The sequence below is a fragment of the Equus asinus genome, chromosome 18 (genome assembly GCF_041296235.1).
Source record: "Equus asinus isolate D_3611 breed Donkey chromosome 18, EquAss-T2T_v2, whole genome shotgun sequence".
Taxonomy (NCBI): domain Eukaryota; kingdom Metazoa; phylum Chordata; class Mammalia; order Perissodactyla; family Equidae; genus Equus; species Equus asinus.
In genome coordinates, this window is record NC_091807.1 from 51,738 (window position 1) to 68,666 (window position 16,929).

Genomic DNA, 16,929 nt, shown 5'->3' on the forward strand with positions numbered 1-16,929 from the left:
CAACCAGCGAACCCTGGGCTGCCGAGAAGCAGAACATGCAAACTTAACTGCTATGACACTGGGTCGGCCCCTGAGAACTTTTAAAAATAAAGACTTTTTGTTTGGTTTTCACAAATTATACACAATGAATACATGTAACTCAAAACAAAGATGAAGTCAGGCCCTTTTTTTCTCTTACATAGTTCAAGAATCAAGAATAAAATAGATTTGTTCCACTGTCTAATATTATTGCCAACTTGTTTTCACATATATTTTATCTTAAAGTAAAAACCCTGAAAGTACCACCATCATATAGGTATCTTCAGTTTCCATTCTCTGCATTATATGGGTTGTCATATTTCTCTTTTACCTAGACAGTTGACATAAACCCAAATTTCACGTTCCTATTATCAGGCAATCCCTTCAGTGGAACCCAGGATTCATGGTTATACTTCAATCTGACTTGAGGATTCCCTTGATTTTAACCCCTAGAGTATTCTCCTATTATCTTATGGACTCAACTTGACATTTAAATGCATATTATTTTATGCATCATTTATCATTTGTTGGTATTGAAAATTATTTTAGTGTGTAAAATTACTTATTGCCTGAAGCACCAGTATCACAAAACATAAACTGGAAAAGTCTTCCCAGACTAACTTCAAAAAGCACTTCTTGCTGGACACCAGATCCCATAAAAAATACTAGCTTTGTGAATGCAGAGTGTTGTGGAGTTTTTTTCTCTTCTCTTCTATTCCTATAACAATTCACTTGTGGGTTTTTGTCTAGTACTTTTATAATTTTATTTTTTAAGCAAGAATATCTAATCCACTTGTGTTTTTTCCTTATTCATACAATACAAAATAGATCCAATTTTCTCACACTAACTCTTTTAAAATCTATTGTTCCTCACTTTTTTGACATGTCACCTTTATCATACGTTAAATTTCTATATTCAACTGGGTTTATTTCTGAATTTTCTTTTCTTTAATGTCTTTCTTTTCATGTTCCAATATCAAACTGACTTAATTAAAGTCCCTTTAGAGTCTATTTTAACACTGGTAGGACTAGCTCACTCATTGTTTTTGTTTTTAGAAATTTTTAAATTCTTGCTTGTTTGTTCTATTTTTATAACTATAGAGAAAGAAACTTAAGGCAGATATTTATGGATATGGGCTTGTTTTGAAATAGGTTTAGGAAAAATCCGATCTTTTTTATACAGAACCTTACTAATCAGAACATGGTTTGTCATTCCACTTATTTGAATCTATTTTGTTTCTTTCAATGCATTTCAGAGATGTATAGACTCTCCTCATATTTTTTAATTAATTCATTTGTTGTTTTTTTCTATTTTGATATTGCAATAAGAATCTTCTATCTTCAAACTGATTTTTGTTTGCACATATCCAGTATATTAATTATTGTGTGTTAACCTAATGACATTCTAATTTACAAAAATTCTCCATTTATTTTAGTATTTTCTTGATTTTTAATATTTCTAAATATTTTTAGCCCTTTCAATGTCTAAATATCTTAGACATTGGGGAAAATAGAACACAGAGAATTAAATATTGGTATATCAATTTCTGTGCAGTCAAACAGAGTAGCCAATACATCTACTTTAATGAGTGCTTACAACAGTGATGGACACTAGCATCTTTTTGTTGAAAAAGTAAATGTTAACCAAGATGGTAAAGCTATTACTTGGTTTGTGGAAAAATGTCTTATAATCCTTAATATTTCAAAAGAAAAATGAACTTATTATTCTTATCAACTTGACAACAGTACAGACGTGCCTCAAAGTATGATGGGGTTACATTCCAATAAACTCATTATAAGTTAAATATATTGTAAGTGTAAAATGCACTTGATACACCTAACCTACTGAACATCAAAGCTTAGCCTACCTTAAATGTGCTCAGAACACTTACATTAGCGTACAGTTGGTCAAAATCTAACAAAAAAACCATTTTATAATAAAGTGCTGAATATCTCAAGTAATTTATTAAATAGTATCCTAAAAGTGAAAAACAGAATGGTTGTATGGGTACTCATCAAAAAACACTGGCAACACAGTACACTGTAAAGTATCATTTGTTTACTCTGGTGATTGTGTGCTTGACTAGGAGCTGTGGCCTGCTGCAGCTGCCCAGAATCTTGAGAGAGTATCGTGCCACATATCACTACCCCAGGAAAAGATAAAAATTCAAAGTGCAGTTTCTACTGAATTCATATCACTTTTGCACCATCGTAAATTTTAAAAACTGTAAGTCAAACCATTATAAGTTGAGTACCATGTGTAAATAATTTGTAAATTTTGAGCTTACATTAATGTCCTTTGCTGCTTAAATATCTAGTTTGTAGCTAACTTTTATAGTAATCTTCCAAAACAGTTGCAGTGAGTTTTCCTATTATATATCCCTATTGAACTACCTGGTGTAGGCTCTGTTTTCCAGATTGAATCCTGACTAATACACCATTTTCAAGATACAATTTTCCAAAATTAATTAACAGGTCATTAATGACCATTGGATGATAGCATACCACTAAGGACATAGGGGTGAATAAGACCCAGGCCTATTGCCACCCTAAAGGAAGTTAGCCTCATGGGAGACAAACAAATCAGTGTGTGATTACAGCATGGTGTTTTGAATAAGCATGTGGGCTCTGGAGGCAAGTGACATGGGATGAGTTGGCTCTAGACTTACTTGCTTTGTGAACATGGGCAAGTTAGGCACCCATTGAGAAGGACATTGTGCAACAGGCTAAGAACTAGATTGATGGGTGCTTTTTGCACAACAAGGATATAATTAAGAAGAGTGCCCCACAAGCATATTTAGGATAAAGTAGGAAGGTCTGACTGAATGAAAGCTACCATTTAGTAAGATATTGCCCTGGTTCAGGATGACAGCAGTAGAAATAAGAAAATAGAGACAGAAGTTACTTGGCCACTTAAATAATCTGGAATTATTGGTAAACTGCAGAAGAAAAGGGAAGAATAAAGAAATAAGTGACAAATTTTCTTGTCTTGCAGAAATTCCAGGACAGGATGATAATTTTTCCCTCTGAATTCCTGTTGAGCAATGGTTAGCTCCAAACAGTAACCCACTTCATTATCCCTAATCCTTTAAGGTGTTCAATTCTGTCCTCTTCTCACCTAGAAGAAATGATGGGTCCTTAAAGAAAAAACAATGACAACATATCTTCTATCCCCCAGATTTTTCCATATATTTCACATATACAGATATTTAAGAGATTTCTTTGATAAATCTAGATATATTTTAAAATATTCTTCAAAAAATGATATATTACCACAAGTCAGATTAAGCAATACCTTTAAGAATTTAATAAATAATTCTAACTAAATTCTTTAGCTTTCCAAAATATCAACCTAATAAATTTTAGCTATTAAGTGGAATAAAAATGTAATCATACTTGCAAGAATTTGATCTATAGTTTCAAAGTAGTAACCATCTTATCATCTTTAGATATAAAGAGTGACAGCTTCATGATTTGAATTCAAAGATTCATTAATTGGATTTTATGATTAAGTGGACTAATATGAAATACACAGTATGTTATAATAATATATGAAACTCCATTTTTTGATTCTCTTCTAATGGAGGGCTTATTGCATGATTAGAAAATGAAAATGCAGGGAGATGTCATCATCATGGTGTCACAACAGGATACTTTTGTGCCTCCAGTGACAATCTACAGTGAGTAAAACATCCACAAATCAACAAAGGTTACATTACACAACACTTCAGAATTCCAGAAAGATACATGTCAGTACATACAAAGGAGGGTGGATTCAGCACATACAGGAAGCTAAATTAAGGAACAGCAGAGGCAGAGCCCAGGATTCCAGATACCAGGCTGTGGCAACTAGACCAGCCACCATTAGCCTCAAAAGAACTTGGTGGAGAGTAGCAGAGCCACATGTGTGACTCCAGCCAGCTCACTGCTGTGACACCTCTAGCCACATGAGGCAGAGACAGATACAGAAATGGAGCCCCATATCCAGGCCTCCAAGCTGTGCCTCAGAGATGGGCAGCAGTGGCAAAAATACACATAGGACAGTTACATCCCAACCTTAGTGTCACCCGTGACCACAAAGTAGTTGGCAATAGCTGAGATGGTGCCCCACATACCCAGCTCCCTCCTCCCCCATCCATGGTGGCAGAGCTTCTGACTCAAGTGATCCTGGATGTGGTCAAAGTGTCAGCCATTCCCATGCTCCTGATAGCAAAACTAATGACACAAAAAACAGCAAGTCATCAGTAAGCCACAGAAGTGCAGGCAGTGATGATGAAAGACACAGCAATACCCAAAATAGAGGCAGTGGAGGGTAGAACATGCAGATATTTAAATATAGCCAGAGGCAGCTCAAGTAAGAGAGATCAAAAACTAGTGCTATAGCACCACCTACTAAAAAACAAAAGGAAGGCTTCTAATCTGCAAGTCGTTGAAAAATTTGAATTAAAACAAAGCTATACCTAAATAAAAAGCATGTTTGCTACAACAAATGTGCTTGCAGAGGAATAACTCGGCAAGCACCACAAAGAGCCACAGTACCATGTCATCACAAAAAGAAAGCAACTCTCCAGAAATGAAACATAAAGTCACAGAAGATTGTGATCTGATAAAGACTTCAAAATAGCTTTCATGATGAAACTCAAAAAACTACCAAAAAGCCTCAGAAAGGCAGTTCAATGAGCTCAGCAATAAAATCAATGGAGAGAAGGAATACTTTACCAAATAGATTGAAAATCTGAAAAAGAACTGAACAGAAATTCTGGAGCTGAAGAACTCAATAAGTGAGATGAAGCAGGCATTAGAAAACATTGGAAATAGATCAGATCATATGGAAGAGAAAATTAGCAAGCTTGATGAAATAAACCTAGAAATAATGCAAGCAGAAGAGGAGAGAGAAATAAAACTTTTTAAAAATGTAGAAATTCTGAGAGAATTATCTGACTCCATTAGAAAGGTCAACAGAAGACTATTGAGTATCCAAGAAGCAGAAAAGAGAGAAGAAAGAAGAGATATTATTTAAAGAAATAATAGCTGAGAACTTCCCAAACCTGGGGAAAAAGCTGTATATACAAATTCATGAGGCAAGTAGAACACTCAATTATCTCAATGCAAAAAGACCTTTTTCAAAACAGATGATAATAAAACTGTCAAAAATCAATGACAAAGAAAGAACATTGAAAGCAGTCAAGGAGAGTATCATGGCAGAGTGAGCTCTCCTGGTGCACTCTCTTCTCCACAACACAACAAAAAGACATTCATACTCCAACAGGGAACATCCACACAACATGGAGGATGTCTGAGAGACCCATGCACCCATACTTCAGGAGACAGAGAGGCTGAAACCACCTCAGAGGAGGTGGAATGGGGTAAGAGAAAGCATTGCTCCCTCCCCAAAAGTCTGCAATCAAGGGATTACACACATTTCTGAGAGCGAAGGTAGGGGGAGGGGGTGCCCATTCAAGGGAATGTCAAAGATCCCCAAGATCCCTTGAAACCTAGGGGAAAGCTCCCTACTGAGGTGAAAGCTATCATGGTGATGACTTAATCAAACCAACACCCCAGGAGAGCAGATAGTGAGGGCAGAGTGAGAAATCCCTGAGATCAAGAAGAAGAAAGTGTCCTCCCCCCACTGGCCGAGCACTGACTCCAGCACCTGGGATCCTGGCAGGGCTCAGAATATGCAGCTCTTGATCCCCACCCAGTGGCAATAGGTGACAACAGCAACCAATAATACCAAAATGTGCAACAGAGCAACGCCCTATAGTAGTATCAAAAATGATATTAAATCTCCAGACCAGAAAGAAAATGACAAGGACTCAGAAATCAATCCTGAAGACACAGAAATATGTAATCTAAATGAAAGGGGATTCAAAATAGTTATCATCAAAAAGCTCAATGTATTAAAAGAGTAGAGAAACAATTTAAAATCTCAAGAGCTACTTCACAAAAGAGGTTAAAACTATAAGGAAGAACCAATAAGAAATATTGGAGATGAAAGATATGACGGATGAAATAAAAAAAACTATGTATTCCCTGAATGCTTGAGCAGATATCATTGAGGAGCAAATCAGCATAATTAAAGATAGACATATTGAAATGCTCCAGATAGAGAAGGAGAGAAATCTCAAGCTAAAAAGAAATGAAGAAAGGGGCCAGCCTAGTGGCACAGTGGTTAAGTTTGCAAATTCCACTTTGGCAGTTTGAGGTTCACTGGTTCACACCTATGCACTGCTTATCAAGCCATGCTATGACAGGAATCCCATGTATAAAGTAGAAGAAGATTAGCACAGATGTTAGCTGAGGGCCAATCTACCTCGGCAAAAATGGAGAATTGGCAGCAGATGTTAGCTCAGGGTTAAACTTCTTCTTCTTCAAAAAAAAAAGCAAAAATGAAGAAAGTCTCTGAGAAATATCTGACAATTAGGAAATTCATCATAAGAATTATAGATATTCAAGAGGGAGAAGAGAAGGAAAATGGAGCAGAAATCTTGTTCAAAGAAATAATAGCAGAGAACTTCCCAAACCTGGTGAAGGAAATGGAAATCCACGTGAAAGAAGCTATCAGATCTCCTGAACATGTCAATATAAAAAGACCTACTGCAAGGGATACAGTAGTAAAACTGGCAAAAATGTATGACAAAGAAAAAATACTAAGGGCAGCAAGGCAGAAGAAAATAACCTACAAAGGAACCCCTATCAGATTTTCAGTGAATTTCTCTGCAGAGACCTTACAGGTTAAGAGAGACTGGAATGACGTATTCAAATCTTTGAAGGAAAAAAATCTTTCAGCCAAGAATACTCTATCCAGTGAAAATAACCTTCAGATGTGATAGAGAAATAAAAACTTTCCCAAACAAAAGTTAAGGGAGTACGTAGCCATGAGACACCCCCCGCCCAACAAGAAATCCTCAAAAAGGCCGTCATACCTGTAAAAAAAAAAAGATAGAAAGGGGTTACAAATCTAGAGTAAGGAGATAAATAGGTAGACAAAATCAGAAAATTGTAGCTATACATCAGAGCTGGTCAGCAAATACTCAAGTATAACATTACAGATAAAGGGAAGGAAAATACCAAAAACAAAGATAACCTTGTCATTTTAACCAAAAACTCACAACACAAGATGGAATAAGACGTCACAAAAATGACATAAGAGGGGAGGAGGATGGGGACTGAATCGGTTAGTCTAAGGAAATGAGGCCATCAGAAATGGACCATCTAAGAGATTTTGCATACAAACCTCAGTGTAATCACTAAACAAAAAAGCACAACAGAGACACAGATAATAAGTAAGGAGAGAACTAAGAAGCCCAACATATAAAACTACATAACTCAATCGGTAGACCAAAACACATGTGACAAAAAACAAAGGAAATGCAGGAGAATGGTAAAACAAGGGATAAAACGGCAGCATTAAGCCTTAATGTATCAATAACCACCCTAAACGTAAGATTGAATTCTCCAAGAAAAAGACAGAGTTGTGAGTTGGATTAATGAATGAGATCCAAAAATATGCTGCCTCCAGGAAACTCTTCTCAGCTCTAATGAGAAACACAGGCTCAGAGTGAAGAGATGGAAAATGATACCCCAAGCTAATGGCAAACCAAAGAAAGCAGGTGTTGCAATACTTAACACAGGCAAAGTAGACTTCAAGACAGGTAAAGAGAGTTAAAGAGGAGGAGTATATGATGATCAAAGGGACACTCCACCAAGAAGACATAACACACAAATATCTATCCATCCAACACAGAAGCACCAAAGCACATACAGCACCTATTAACAAACCTAAAAGGAGATATTAATAATAACACAATAACAGTAGGGGACCTCAACACTCCACTCACATCAATGGATAGATCGTCCAGACAGAAAGTCAACAAGGAAACAGTGGAATTAAATGAAAAGCTAGACTACTTGGACTTAATAGATACATATAGAACACCATCCAAAAACAGCAAAATATGCATTCTTCTCAAGGCACATGGAGCATTCTCAAGGATAGACCATATGTTGTGGAAAAAGGCAAAGATCAATAAATTTAAGAAAATTGAAATAATGGCAAGCAGCTTTTCTGATCAAAATGATATGAAGCTAGAAACTAATTACAGGGAAAAAGCTGAGAAAGGGAAGACGATGTGGAGACTAAACGACATGCTATTGAATGAGAAATGGATCATTGAAGAAATTAAAGGAGAAGTCAAAAAATATCTGGAGACAAGTTAACATGAAAACATACCATACCAACTAACATGGGATGTAGCAAAAGTGGTACTAAGAGGGAAATTCATCCCAATACAGGCTCACTTTGACAAAGATTAGCTGTCCGTATAGGTTTTTTTTTTATTTCTGGGCTTCCAGTTCTGTTCCATTGATCTATGTGCCTGTTTTTGTACCGGTACCATGCTGTTTTGATCACTATAGCTTTCTAGTACATTTTGAAGTCAGGGATTGTGATGCCTCCAGCTTTGTTCTTTTTTTCTCAATATTGCTTTAGCAATTCAGGGTCTTTGGTTGCCCCATATGAATTTTAGGATTCTTTGCTCTCTTTCCGTGAAGAATGTCATTGGGATTCTGATTGGGATTGCATTGAGTCTGTAGAGTACTTTGGGTAGTATGGACATTTTGACTATGTTTATTTTTCCAATCCATGTGCATGGAATCTCTTTACGCCATTGTCTATTTACTTCAATAATGTCTTATAGTTTTCATTGTATAAGTCCTTCACCACCTTAGTTAAATTTACTCCTAGGTACTCTATTCTTTTTGTTGTGATTGTAAATGGAATTGTATTCTTTAGTTCTATTATGGTAAGTTTGCTATTAGAGTACAGAAATGCAACTGATTTTTGTAAGTTGATTTTATACCCTGCAACTTTACTGTAGTTGTTAATTATTTCTTATAGTTTTCTGATGTCAAAGAATGTACTAACTATATTATCTTCCAGAAGTTTTATGGTTTCAGGACTTATCTTCAAGTCTTTGATCCATTTTCAGTTAATTTTTGTGTATGGCATCAGATAATGATCTATTTTCATTCTTTTGCATTTGGCTATCCGGTTTCCCCAACACAAACGTTTAGTTAGACTCCCTAAGAAAAAAAGAAAGAAGCCTCAAATAAATAAAAGAGGAGAAATTACAATGGATACCACAGAAATGAAAAAGATTATAAGAGAATACTTAGAAAAGTTATATGCCAACAAACTGGATAACCCAGAATAAATGGATAAATTCTTAATATACTAGCTTCCAAAACTGAATCAAGAATAAATAGAAAATCTGAATAGACTGATCAGTAGTAAGGAGATTTAAAAAGTAAAAAAAAAAAAACACCTCTCAGATCCAGCCCTGATGGCCTAGCAGTTAAAGTTCAGTGCGCTCCACTTTGGCAGCCTGGGTTTGGTTCCCAGGTGCGGATCCACACCACCCATCTGTCAGTAGCCATGCTGTGGCAGTGGCTCACATGGAAGAACTAGAAGGACTTACAACCAGAATATACAACTTGTGTTTTGGGGAGAAAATAAAGGAGAGAGGGAGGAAGATTGGCAATAGATGTTATCTCAGAGCAAATCTTTCCCAGTCAGAAAGACAAAACCTCTCAAAAAAACAAAATTCCAGGGACACACAGCTTCTATGGTAAATTTTACCAAACTTTTAAAGCAGTTTGAATATCTGTCCTTCACAAAATATTCCAAAAAATTGAAGAGGAGGCGACACGTCCTAACTCATTTTACAAGGCCAATATTACCCTAATACAAAAGCCAGACAAGGACAACACACAAAAAGAAAATTGCAGACTGACATTGCTGCTGAACATGCATGCAAAAATCCTAATAATAAGTGTTGGAGAGGATGAGGAGAAAAGGGAACACTTGTGCATTGCTGATGGGAACATAAATTGGTGAAGCCACTATGGAAAACAGGAGATTTTTCAAAAAATTAAAACTAGAACTATTGTATGATCCAACTATTCCACTTCTGGGTATTTATTAAAAGAACATGAAACTAATTCAAAAAGACATATGCATCCCCATGTTCATTGCAGCATTATTAACAATAGCCAAGACTTGGAAACAACCTAAGTCACATCAACAGATTAGTGAATAAAAAAGACGTGGTATATATATACAGCAAAATACTACTGAGTCATAAAATCAGATGAAATCTTGCTGTTTGTAACATTATGGATGGACCTTGAGGGTATTACACTAAGCAGAATAAGTCAGACAGACAAAGACAAATACCATATGATTTCACTCATATGTGGAAGATAAACAAACACATAAACACAGAGAACAGATTGGTTGTTATTGGGAAAGAAAGTGGGTAGACAGAGAGCAGAAGGTGTAAAGGAGGACATGTATGGTAATGAATGTAAATTAGACTTTTGGTGTGGAACACGATGTAGTCTATATAGAAGTCAAAATATAATGGTGTACACCTGAAATTTATACAATGTTACCTCAATAAAAAAATTAAAAAGTAATTTTCAGGATTAACTTACCATAAACGGACTAAAATTGAGTGGAAGAAAGCCCAATCCTATATACCCTATTGATGCTATTACCATGTGTCTAATAATGATGTAACATCAACTTGAGAGACCATAATATGCTTCCACATTTACAATGGAAGGCAATATTTGGAGCAGGCTCCTTCTTGCACAATATCATAATTCCCACCTTACACAGAGCCCTCTGTTTTTTCTCTTTTAAATTAAATATTATTTGATTTTTTGATGTACAGTTCTACGAATTCCCACAGATATATAGATCTGTGTAACCACCACAACATTCAGAATAAAGAATGGATCCACTGCTCCAAAAAACTCCTTTATGATGCCTATTTACTACCATACATTTCTCTCTCCTATAACACACTGATGTGTTCTCCATCCTCATGATTTTGAATTTTACAGAATGTCATACGAATAGAATCATGCACTTTATAACCCTCTTTCTGCATGCATGCATGCATCACCTTTTAAAAATTATGTCACTAAGGTCATATTGGCTTATAACACTGCATAAATTTGAGGTGTGTATTATTATGTTTTAGTTTCTGTATAGACTGCATTATGTTCACTACAAATAGTCCAGTTTTTATCCATCACCATACACAGGGGCCCCTTTACCACTTTTGTCCTCCCCATACCTCCTTCCCCTCTGGTTACAACTAATCCGTTCTCCTTATCTATGTGTTGTTTATCTTCCACACATGAGTGAACTCATATGGAAATAGTCTCTTTCTGTCTGACTTATTTTGCTTAGTATAACATCCAGAAAGCCCATCCATGTTGTTGCAAATGGCATAATTTCATAATTTTTATGGCCAAGTAGTATTCCATTACATATATACACCACATCGTCTTTATTCATTAATCAATTGATTGGCACTTGGGTTGCTTCCACTTCTTGGCTACTGTGAATAATGCTGCAGACAACATAGGGGTGCATATATATATTTTTAGAATTATTGATTTCATATTCTTTGGATAAATACCCAGTGGTGGAATAGCTGGATAATACATTATTTCTATTTTTAATTTTTTGAGAAATCTCCATACTTTTTTCCGCAGCGGCTGCATCAGTTTGCATTCCCACCAGCAATGTATGAGGTTTCCCTTTCCTCTATACCCTCTCCAACACTTGCTATTTCTTGTCATTCTGATGGGTGTGAGGTGATATTTCATTGTGGTTTTGATTTGCATTTCCCTAAGAATTAGTGATGTTGAACATCTTTTCATGTGCCTGTTGGCCATCTGTATATATTCTTTGTAAAAATGTTTTTTCAGATCCTCTGCACATTTTTTGATAGGGTTATTCATTTTTGTTGCTGAGTTGTATGGACATTTTAATTATGCTAATTATTCCAATCCAGGAGCATGGAATACCCATCTATTTCTTTGTGTATTCATTTCTTTCAGCAAATTTTTATAGTTTTCAGTGTAGAGGTCTTTCACCTCCTTCATTGTGTTTATTCCTAGGTATTTTATTCTTTTTGTTGTGATTTTAAATGGGATTATATTCTTGATCTCTTTCTCCTAGTTTGCTGTTAGTGTATACAAACACAACTGATTTTTCTATGTTGAGTTGTATGCTGCAACATTACTGTTTTTATTTATTGTATATGTTATGTATTTGTGGATTCTTTGAGGTTTTCTGTATACAGAATAATGTTTTCCACAAATAGTGACAGTCTGACTTCTTACTTTCCAAATTGGACCCCTTTTATTATTTTTTTTCTTGCCTAATTTCTCAGGCTAAATCTTCCAGTCCTATGTTGAATAAGAGTGGTGAAAATGGACATCCTTGTCTTGCTTCCATTCTCAAAGTAACAGCTCTCAGTTTTTCATCATTGAGTATGATGTTGGTTGTGAGTTTGTCATATATGGCCTTTAATATGTTGAGGTACTTTCCTTCTATATCCATTTTGTTTAGAGTTTTTATCGTAAATAAATATTACATCTTGCCAAATGTTTTCTCTGTGTCTATTGAGATGATCATGTAACTTTAATTCTTCATTTTGTTAATTTGGTGTGTTATATCGTTTTGCCAGTGTTGAAAGAGTCCAGCATCCATGGAGTAAATTCTACTTGATTGTAGTGTATGACCTTTTAATGTATTGTTGTATTCAATTTGCTAATATTTTGTTGAGGAATTTTGCACCTATGTTCATCATCAATATTGTGCAGTATTTCTTTTCTTATGTTGTACTTGTCTGGTTTTGGTATCAGGGTAACGTTGGATTCATATAATGAGTAAGGGAGTGCCCTGTCCTCTTCAGTTTTTCATAAGAGTTTGAGAAAGATAGGAATTAAATCTTTGGTAAAATTCACTAGAGAAGCCTTCTGGTCCTAGACTTTTGTTTTGGGGAGGTTTTTGATTACTGCTTCAATTTCTTTAGCCATGATTGGTCTATTCAGATTCCCTATTTCTTCTTGATTCAGTTTTGGGAGGCTCTATGATTTTAAGAATTTATCCATTTCTGGTGCTGGCCCGGTGGCACAGTGGTTAGGTTTGCACGTTCTGCTTCTCTGCAGCCTGGGGTTCACTGGTTCGGATCCCAGGTGTGGACATGGCACCACTTGGCAAAAAGCCATGCTGGGGTGAGCATCCACATATAAAGTAGAGGAAGATGGGCATGGATGTTAGCTCAGGGCCAGTCTTCCTCAGCGAAAAGAGGAGGATTGGCAGTAGTTAGCTCAGGGCTAATCTTCCTCAAAAAAAAAAAAGATTTATCCATTTCTTCTAGGATATCTAATTTGTTGGCATATAGTTTTTCATACTATTCTCTTATATTCTTTGTATTTCTGTGGTGTCCGTTGTAACATGTCCTTTTTCACTTCTGATGTTATTTATTTGTGTCTTCATTCTTTTTTCTCACACAAAGAAAAAAAGAGTGCAGAGTTTTCAATTTTGCTTATCTTCTCAAAGAATCAACTCTTAGTTCTATTGTTTTTTTCTAAATTTTTTAGTCTCTATTTTGTTTATTTCTGCTCTGATTTTTACTATATCTTTCCTTCTACTGACTTTTGGCTTTGTATTTTCTGCTTCTAGTTCCTTTAGGTATAAGGTAAGATTGTTTATTTGAGATTTTTCTTGTTTATTGAGGTATGTCTGTATTGCTATAAAATTCCCTCTTAGTATCACTTTTGCTGCATTGTGCAAATTTTATCTTGTGTTTTTATTTTCATTTGTCTCCAAGTATCTTTTTATTTCTCTTTTGATTTCTTCATGATACAATAGTTGTTCAGTAGCATGTTGTTTAGTCTCCACATATTTGTGACTTTTGCATCTTTTTTCTTGTAATTACAAGAAAATTACTTCTAGTTTCATGCCCTTGTGGTTAGATGCTTGATATGATTTTAACCTTTTTAAATTTTTTGAGACTTGTTTTGTTCCTAACATATGGCCTATGTTTAAGAATGTTCCACATCTTGGGATTGGCCCTGTGGCATAGTGGTTAAGTTTGGTGCATTCTGCTTTGGTGGCCTGGGTTTGTGGCTTTGGATCTCAGGTGCAGACCTACACTACTTGTCAGCTATGCTGTGGTGGCAACTCACATATAGAGTGGAGGAAGATTGGCACACATGTTAGCTAAGGGCTAACCTTCCCTAAGCAAAAAGTGAGGGTGATTGTTAGCAGATGTTATCTCAGGGCTGATCTTGTTTACCAAAAAATAAGAATTTTCCATGTGCACATAAGAATAATGTGTATTCTGCTGTTTTGGGATGGAATGTTCTCTATATATCTAAGGCTATCTATTCTGGTATTTCATTTAAGACCACTGTTTTCCACGTTGGCTTTCTGGATGACCTATCATTTTACGTAAACAGGGTGTTAAATTCCCCCAACTATTATTGTGTTGCTGTCAGTTTCTCCATTTAGGCTTGTTAATAGTTGCTTTATATAGTTTGATGCTCTTGTGTTAGGTGCATATATGCATATATATTAATGAGTGTTATGTCTTCTTGGTAGAATGCCCCATTTATCATTATGTAATGCCTATCTTTGTGTCTTGTTCTCTTTTTTGTCTTGAAGTCTGTTTTGTCTGATATAAGTATGGCTATATCTAGTTTCTTTTGCTTGCCAGTTTCTTGGAGTACCAATTTCCATCCCTTCACTCTGAGCCTATGCTTGTCTTTAGAGCTGAGATGTGTTTCCTAGAGGCAGTATACAGTTGGGTCTTGATTTTTAATCAATGCAGCCACTCCGTGTCTTTTGATTGATGAATTCGATCTATTTAGATTTAGAGTGATTATTGATCTATGAGAGCTTAATAATACCATTTTATCTTTTGTTTTCTGTTTGTTCTATATTTTCATTTTTTTCTTTTTCCTTGAATTTCTGTCTTCCATTTCAGAGTGATATTTTCCTTACTTTTTATTTATAATTAGAGAGTCTGTTCTGAGTTTTCGTTTTGTGGTTACCATGAGGTTTGTATACAAGATCTCATAGATGAGGTAGTCCCTTTTCTGATAGCCTCTAATCTTCATCAGCCTATGCAGGTTCCATATTTTTGCTCTTCTCCTTCTATGTTTTTGTTGTCAGAAATTATTCTTTTTTGTGTTCTCAGTTTGTGGCCAAATTGAAGTGGTTATAGTCATTTTTGATGCTTTCTTTCCCTTCATCCTTTATGTTATGATTGTTTCCTAACCTATTCTGATATTGAGTTGCAATTTTCTGATTCTGTCTGTCTACCTCCTTCTTCAAAGCTTTATAATACTTTGCCTTTTTGTTTCAGGTGGGAAGCCTCCCTTCAACAATTCTTGTAAGGCAGTTCTGATGTCAATGAACTCCCTCATCTTTTGTTTGTCTGGGAAAGATTTTATTTCTCTCTCATATCTGAAGGATAATTTTGCTGGATTGAATATTCTTTGCTGACAGATTTTGGCTTTCAGCATTTTGAATATATCAATCCACTCTCTGCTGGTCTTTGAGATTTCTACATAGAAATCTACTGAAAGCCTGATGGGAGTTCCTTTGTAGGTTATTGTCTTCTCTCTTGCTGCCCTTAATATTTCTTCTTTGTCATTGTCTTTTGACAGTTTTAACATTATATGTCTTGGAGAAGGTTTTTTGCATTGAGGTAATTAGGGAGTTCTGTTAGCTTCATGTACTTATATGTCCAGTTCCTTTTCCAGGTTTGGAAAATTCTCAACTCTTGTTTCTTTGTTTAAGCTCTCTGCTCCTTTCTCCCTCTTTTCTCCTTCTGGGATACCTATTATCCTTATGTTACTTTTCCTAATTTTTCATTTTGTTAAATCTTAGTTCTCTCTCCTACTCCACCTGAATCATTTCTAGATTTCTGTCTTTAAGCTCACTAATTCTCTCCTATGATCTGTTCTATTTTTAATGCTTTCCACATTATTTTTCACCTAAATTATATTCTTCATCTACAGCATTTCTGTTTCTCTCTCTCCCTCTCTTTTTTTTTTTTTTTTTTTTTTAGTGTTTCTACCTCTTTGGTGAAGTACTCCTTCTGTTCATTAATATTATTCCTGAGCTCATTGAACTGTCTTTCTGAGTTTTCTTGTAACTTGTTGAATTTCTTCATGACAGCTATCTTGAGTTCTCTGTCAGTTAGATTGCAATCTTCTGTGACTTCAGGTAGGGTTTTGAGAGTTGTCATTGTCTTTCTGTTCTGCTGTGTTACTGTAGTTCTTCATGGTACTTGATTAATTCATACTCTGCTGGCACATTTGTGGTACTAACCACCTTTCTTAGGTTACTTTGGTTTTGAGCTGCTCTGGTTGTACTTGAAAGCCTGCAGTTTCCACCCTCCACTGCCTCTACTAGAGTTGTCATCAGTGCCACGCTTGTGCTTCTGAGGTTTCTGGTACCTTTTTGCTTATGATGTCACTGCAGTCTCAGGTGCTTCCACTGATTTCACCAGGCTGTGAGCATTTCTGCTGCTTCAAGGGTTGCCTGGGTCTTGTGTTATTCCACTGGCTCTCTCTGGGCTCTCCATGGGCTCAGTTGCTGCTGCCCCATGCTCCACCTATGCTTCTGCTCCCAGGTCCTCTAGGGGTACTTGTTTCTCCACTGACAGGGGTGCTGGGTTCACAGGTGTCAGTGTCATTGCCAGGGGCCCAGGGACCCAAGGACTTGTATAGAGCCTCCACTGCTGGTGGAGCCAGTGTCAGGGGTGCTGCCACTGGCGTCTGGGTAACTGGTTCTTCAGTGGTTCCTGATGCTTCTGGTCCCAGGTTCCACCTGCCTCTACTGGGGGCAGGGGCTAAGCAAGGAGAAGTAGTTTTAACTGCTTGCCTGTGTAGCCTCTGCTCTGTGGCACTAGATGTTGTCTTGAAAACTCAGGTCAGGGCACACAAATCCTGTTGAGAAAATCCAAGTTTTGTATACTGTCCCCACTGTTGGACACAACTGGCCACTGCTGGGGGAGGAGAAGGGTGCAT